The sequence below is a fragment of the Excalfactoria chinensis genome, chromosome 4 (assembly GCF_039878825.1).
Source record: "Excalfactoria chinensis isolate bCotChi1 chromosome 4, bCotChi1.hap2, whole genome shotgun sequence".
Lineage (NCBI taxonomy): Eukaryota > Metazoa > Chordata > Aves > Galliformes > Phasianidae > Excalfactoria > Excalfactoria chinensis.
The window spans coordinates 58,168,696-58,175,924 of NC_092828.1; positions in this window are offsets into that span (position 1 = coordinate 58,168,696).

The following is a 7,229-nucleotide window of genomic DNA, read 5'->3' on the forward strand; positions in this document are numbered from 1 at the left end:
CTGCAGCGTTGGTATCCGTGAAGTATGCTTAGTAGTAACTAGGTTCTGGAGTGCACTCTAATGTTCAATTAGATAATGTTTACCAAGTATTAATTATTTTAATTTTCAAAGTGTTGATTAAAAATGCCTGATAGTTGAATCAACATGTTCTAATTGTGCACTGTCACGTGTCCCAAAGGTTTATTCATCCAATAAACAAGAGGGCATAGGTTTGCTTATCCAAAAATCAAGAGAGCTCAGCATGTGGCCACAGTATCTTACTGAGGGTAAAACTTGTTATCACGACACAATTATTTGTTGTTGAGGAGAGAAACTCTGATTTGGAAGAGCTTTTTTGTCTAACCTGACTGTTAGCAACTACAGTTAACAGCTACATTCCAACTACAATTATCTAATTGTATTCCCTAAAGAAAGTGCCAATAGCTGTTGAATTTGTATTTGGATAATTGGAAACTTAGCAGTGCATTGACCACTCATTGATTTTGTTCTTTGTTTATATCTGTGTAAAATTTAGAATTTAGTGCCACAGAGGTTGGAAGGATGTAAAAGGATCTAGACATTCACAGCAACTACCCAGGCACAATGTACACACAAACAACTCATGTTTCACTGCTACATCAATTTTCAAGGCCCTGACAATCTAAAAAGTGAACTTTGGGGGGCTCTATATCTCTTCTTTTTTTTTTTTCCCTTGCACAGCGAGGAATATTTGCAGTAAGTGTCCCAGATTTTAAAGTCAGCATAAACTGTGTTATATTTAGGATGTATAAGGCTACATGCTTATATGCAGAGAATCAAACTAAATTATGCAAAAAAATCCTCAAAACATTTAATCTGTGCACTTCTTTATCTATTTTTCTTGTGCAGATGCCTATTTTGCATGTATATATTTGCAATACAGATGCAACATGAGGGTGTTCATATGAAAATGTGGTATTATATAGGAATTTATATGCAGTGGTAAATACTATCTCCAAGAAAAAAATCGTAATGGTGAAGTTCTCTTTCAAGTGCAGATAGCTCTTAAAACAAAAAAAGCCATGCTTATATGAAGAACTTCCTTTGATAAATGTTATGTTTGATAAAGTTCAGATTCCCGCTGAGGAAATAGGCTGCTTATAGGAATAGAGTTATACATCAGCCCAGTTATCTGCCAAAATAATAAAAGTAGATTGGTTTCAAGGTTATTTGTGACTCAGAAATCAGACGGAATATGAGCTGTGAAAGTCAGCTGTGAGGCTATGGCTGAGGACAATGCATTCTTCATTGAATCTGCCCCTAAAGATGTGTCAAATATCACAGCTTTCTCTAGACAGATCCACTAGGTGAAGGAAAATACTAAGCAATGTACTTCATTGTGTATTATGCACAACTGCCCTAGCAGATTTTTCACTGTGATATTTTTGAAAGGTTCAGTATTGCACGGGCACCCAAATACATATTCTAATTTGTAAAAATATGACAGCATACTTCATTTTTAACAGCACCAGGTTTAGCTTTAAGCTAGAGTGCTGGTTTTTTGTTTTTTGTTTATCAGGTTTTGATGAGCCACTAGGCAGAACCGCTACTGAAATTCTTACAGACATTGGCTGACACTTACCACATCTTCTGCTTAATGGAGGAGCAAATTGAATCATAAATTTCATATTCTTATTGCAGTTTCTTCAATGAGGAATGGAAACTACCTTTCAAACTTAAGGGTTTCTCCTGCTTCCTTCTCTCTATATCATCCATGTGTATAAAGGGTACCCATAAAAGAATGTTATTTGTCCAAGAGTAAACATCAAAGATGTTTGTGCTCTTAGATACAGGCTTCATAGATAACATTTTAAGGAATAACTGAGGATGACCAAATGCAGATTATCATTAAAAAGAAATTTGTGTGGAGAAAGCAGGAAAAAAAAGGAGAAAGTTAAGTTTCACAAAACAAAAAGTTTATCCTGATGTTTTAAGTCCCTTGGCTTTATTGAGGTATGCCTTAAAATAGGTGCTTCATCTTATTTGAGCCCGAGGATTTGCCACTATTGGAAGATACAAACATTCTACGAGGAATCAAGCATCTCTGCTTACATTTTGTAGTTTTTCACATATATTTGTAAGACTTTTTCTACAGACTCTGCATTTCGGCCTGTAAAAAATCATTGGCTCTGAAGTAACAACAGAAAATGTCTCAGTAACTCCTTGGACGTGTGGCACAAATAGATTATGTTTTTTTCCCGCAGGAATACTGTGCTGCTCAAAGCAGTCAGCATTGCCTGTGTGTTTTCTGATCTACTGACAGGTGCAGGCAACTCCTAAGTAAAACACTATGTCCTACACCTTGGTTTGTGTATTACTCTGCATCTTGTTTTGCCTTGCATTTGCATGTAAGATCCATGCACAGTTTTTTAACTCAAATAGAGCTCTTGGTGCTCCATTTTGCTCCATACATGCTCCATACATGTATATGTAATACAACAAGCAAATAGATGTATGTATTTTTAGATATATGTATTCATACATATATACAAAATACCTTCTTTTTGATCATTTTTAAAAATTTATTTTCTAGCTGAGTACATATAGTCAGTTTTTTTCTCTCATTTCCATAGCACAGCCATCTCTACTGGCCAGCATTCAAACATTTCATGCATGAATTTGTTCTAATAATTTAGCCAAAGATTAAGCATTGTTTTTTTTTCTGTGTCTGAGAGCTTTATCTCAAGTGATGACTGTGATTTTTTTCTTCCACTTGTGCCATTAAAAATCAAAGGTTCTTCAGTAATAAAGCAGTCCCATACTTCTCATTGCATTTTTTGTTTCGTTCTCTGTTTAGATTGGTATTTCTTGACTTTAAGGAAAACTTAGTATGTCTCAGTTTTATCATTAGCTTCCTCTGTGTTAACTAGAACTACATACAGCGGTTCTGAACCAGACACAAAGCTCCCTTCTGATTTTTAACTCTTTCCTGGTAGCTAGCTGCTTACTGATGTGGAGGAATTCTTTACTTAATAAGCATTCATTTTTAAAGGAGAGTCTGTGCTGATGAGTCATAACTTGATATTTCTTTGGTTATGTTCATGATACTCTGAATTTTTCAATAAACACCCTGCGTCAAAAATGTCTGACTAAGATTCCTTTCATGTTCTATCATCATTTTGACTGTGCCTAACCTACCCTGCATGATGGAGATACCCATCTTAGTTCCAGCCTCAGCAGATACGTCTGCATCCTGCTCATAAAATTAGCAGTGCAGTTTTTGTATTAATGGGGGCACAGCTGAGCTGGTGCAGCTTCTGACACTGCAGTTTGGTTGCTAGCAGTTCCGCTATCTCTGCAGTACACATTGCTGTGGGATGGATAGGTCCTTCATTGCCTGAACAAAGTCTCTTCAATCAGGTCAAATTGGATTTCGGAGAAAAAAAAACCCATGAAGTGGAGGAAGCCTTCTTGTAGTTAACAAATATGTGCCTCTGTAGAAACGTGAGTGGGGGGAAATTTCATTAAAATTGTCAAAGCACGACATGAATGTGATCAGATACACCTCATTTCCTTGCAACACCAAGTTAAGGTGTCTAAGTTCCAGCTCCAGGTTTCTCATAAGACTACAGAGACTGTGCACGTGTCATGCACTGAGTAACTGCACCCAGCAATGACGTACTGTGGAACAAAGAATGTAGCAGCCCTGGTCATGAAAAAAACCCAACAACAGAAAGAGTATTTTTTGCAAATATCTAACCATGTTTAATGGAACTAGTCAGATGCAGTCCCACTAGCATAGATCCTCCAAAATTGGGAGCAGCATAACAAGTGCATTATGTTGATCTTTTACAGACATCCTTAAAGATGTCACATGCGATTGGACACATAACAAGGAGTAATTTAGCCCTAAGATACAGTACAGTAATATAGAAGTAATGTAGTAATGTAGTAAATGCAATTAGTTTCTATCTTCTGCTGGAAATGTCAGTGCGGTTCAGTGGGTTTCTTTAAGAGTTTGCTCAGCTAATTTTTCAGTTACCTCTTATATTGTAAGTTTCCTTGCTTTTTGAATTCAGCTCCAGTATTTGAATATACAAAATGATGTGGGGTCAGATATGTACTCTGAGATGTGAAATTGTGTAAACACGTTTTTATTTGGACTCCTTTTTAAATTTCAGCACAGATGGAGCCGGTGATAATTCAATGGCGATGGTATTTTGTCTTCATCTTAAACCAGGATCTGACATATTCTTCACTTACAGTAGCTGCTGAAGGAAGCTTAGGTTAATGTGTAAAATAATTGGTTCTTTGAACAGTTGGGCACAGTCTCAATTAGTTCCAGTTTCAGTATCAGGTTTCTCTTAATCAGAGGGAAGTACTGTCTTTCTCTGACACTCTGAACACACTGGAATTGGTTGGAAAGAATATGCTTCGAGCAATGAAATATAGAAGCAAATGTTCCATGTTGTAAATAACACAGTTGGACAATAAACCAAACTCGTGGGGCTTATTTGTGTTGCATCATGTCAGGATGAACTATGAACTTTTGTGCCCTTATTCCACTGATCTTATTTTTTGGGGACAGAATGTATTTCAAGTAAAACAGTTCATTTTGAACATGACATAAGCATATATGGGAAGTTAATTGTTTTCATTAATTTTTTTGAATTTTTAACTGAATACAAAACTCTCTACTTAGCATCTACAGTATGAAGAAATGAAGCTTTATTTGGGACATTATTGGTGGCCCAAAACATTAAAATATGCTTAACCAAATAAAAAGTAGAAAAAGAGTAATATTTTTTCCCAGTGGCTGTTCTGTGTGTAGATGGGAATCTTCATTCTCTTGGAATGATTTAGAGGCAACAAGAATATCATGGAAAGTTTATAATGTCGTAAAATACTGAAGGAAACCCTGGATAACAGAGGTGGAAATTATTTTTCATTTGAAAGACTAGAAATTGCTTTTGGTTTGAGAGTGCTTATTTAGACTAAGATAAACCAGACATCTGATAGATATGTGGAATGTTCTTTTCTGTGAAAAGATTTGCCATTTCAGGTTTTAGACAAAAGTCTGGCTTAAGTATGACCTTCAAGGGAGTCTTAAAGCCTTACCACCTCTGTCACTGTTGACCAGTTATATTCCACTCCATCCTCTCATCCCAGTCATAATTCTTACACAACAATTTATGTCTCATGTATCTTGCACTATTTATTGTCACTGCCAAAGGAACAGCCTCCTAGCTCATGCTCACCTTACTTTACTTCTACTATTTACCTGATGCATGTCCATAATTCTGCTAGTGCTGGAGAAGTATCCTCCTCTCAGAGTAGATCAGGATAGGCTGGAAGGGACTGCAAATGAGCCTTATGTCTGAAGGTAGTGTCTGATTATTTTTCCTATCATTATTGATTCTTGTCTCCTATCAGTATCAGACAACTCCCTTTCCAAGCCACACAACTGAACCATGACTGATGAACATCTTGTCCTGCAACCCACTGTTATAAGATATGTCAGTTAAGGCATCAGACATACCTGTATTAAAGCTGTGCTGTCAAACCAGGCATCCCTGCCTGAATGTGTTCTGTCGGATATTTGTGAGTCCCACTCCCTACCAATACTTCACATAAAACCAGTGCTTTTCAAAATAAAAGGCCTTCTTTCATACCAGGCCATTTAAAGTTTGTCTCCTAAAATCCTTGTAAGATATTAATTGTAGCTCACAACTTGCTTGTGAAATAGATATTGCTGCAGACACTCTGAATGATTCACCAAAGGCCACAAAATGATTCTACAGCGCTTAGGACTCTCAGCGAATTATGTTTGACATTATCTGGTAAAGCCATTTAACTCTATTTATTTGTTTGCATTGCATTATATATTTTAAAAGTGAGAGAGCAAGAAATAATATCCCACATTTTCAAAGTGCTTTATGAGCATCAGTCCTACCAAAACAGAATAGGGTGCACAGAATGAATTAGTTGCTTTTGAAAACTGTCTTCTGCAAACACCTTGACATTTTATCTGATGAATATACACTTCACATGCTCACATAAGTATCTGCAAAGCCATCTTACTCTCTTTTGCCAACTCTCTGCCTCCTTATGTGATACAAAATAGCTCCTTGGCCTCCTGGTGTTCCTACTTGTTCTACTGGCTTTGCTTGCCTCCTTTTTACTTCTATGCTCCCCTATTCATTATCTCATCTCACTTAGCTCATATACGCATTGGCAGTGTTCTAGAACTGGTTTAATTTTTTCATGTATGCTTTTACAATAAGTAGTAGGATATGGCTTGCTCTACAGCAAACATTTGCAGGAATGACAGAGTAATAATGCACCAACTTTCCATGGTAAGGAAAAAAGTTAGTATTCTATGTACATAGATGTATCTGGCAACGTGTAAGTTGTGAACCTCATTTAGGGACTGTTTGGCACTGCAGTGCTAAGAAGAGCCTCTCTATGGTTTGGAGATAAGCAAACATCAGCTAGATAAGATTATTAAAGGTATTTTTCTCAGTTTTGCTTTGGTGTCAAAACTTGTGCCCTTATGGTAAGATTGCAGAGGAAATGCCATGAAAAGATGCTTTGTTCAGTGGAACAGTGTAATGTTGGAAATAAGTATAGATAGAGATATTTGAATAAAAGGAGTTGGGATTTATCTGGAAAGAGTGAAATGGAACTGCTTTTTGCTTCATTTGAGTAGTTAAGGTGGGGAGAAGATAACTATAATAGTGCCAGTAGCGCACTTAGTAACACAATGGAAATAATCAGCATTGCAAATTAATAAGATGCTGCAGAACATGAGAGTATACTAAGTGCTGTTGGTTTACTTTGTCCTTTCTGCTTGCTGGATGCTGTGGTGCAGGTTCTTACCGCAGACAGGAAATGTACATCCAATTCTTGTTTTGTGTAAACATTAGCATAATAATGAAGCCCTCCAAGCTTTTGTTTTGTTTACAGGAAATTGAGAATTATGATTTAAGATGCTTCTGGCATGGCTTTGTGCCTCATATTTATCTAGATAAAGAGACAGTCCTACTGGCAGGAGCTTTCAACCAACACAATTGGATCCAGATCTGGGCTGATTGAGTGGGATGCAAGTCTCAAACTGCCTGTTACAGCCTTCCCTCTTCTCTGAGTGTCTGCTGTGCCTTTCCCTTCAACCAGCTTACCTCATGCTACCTCTTATGCCTCCCATTGCTGTCTCAGATCTGGGTATCCCTGCCTGAGGAAACAAAAACTGTTCAGATCACCTTGGGGCTTGC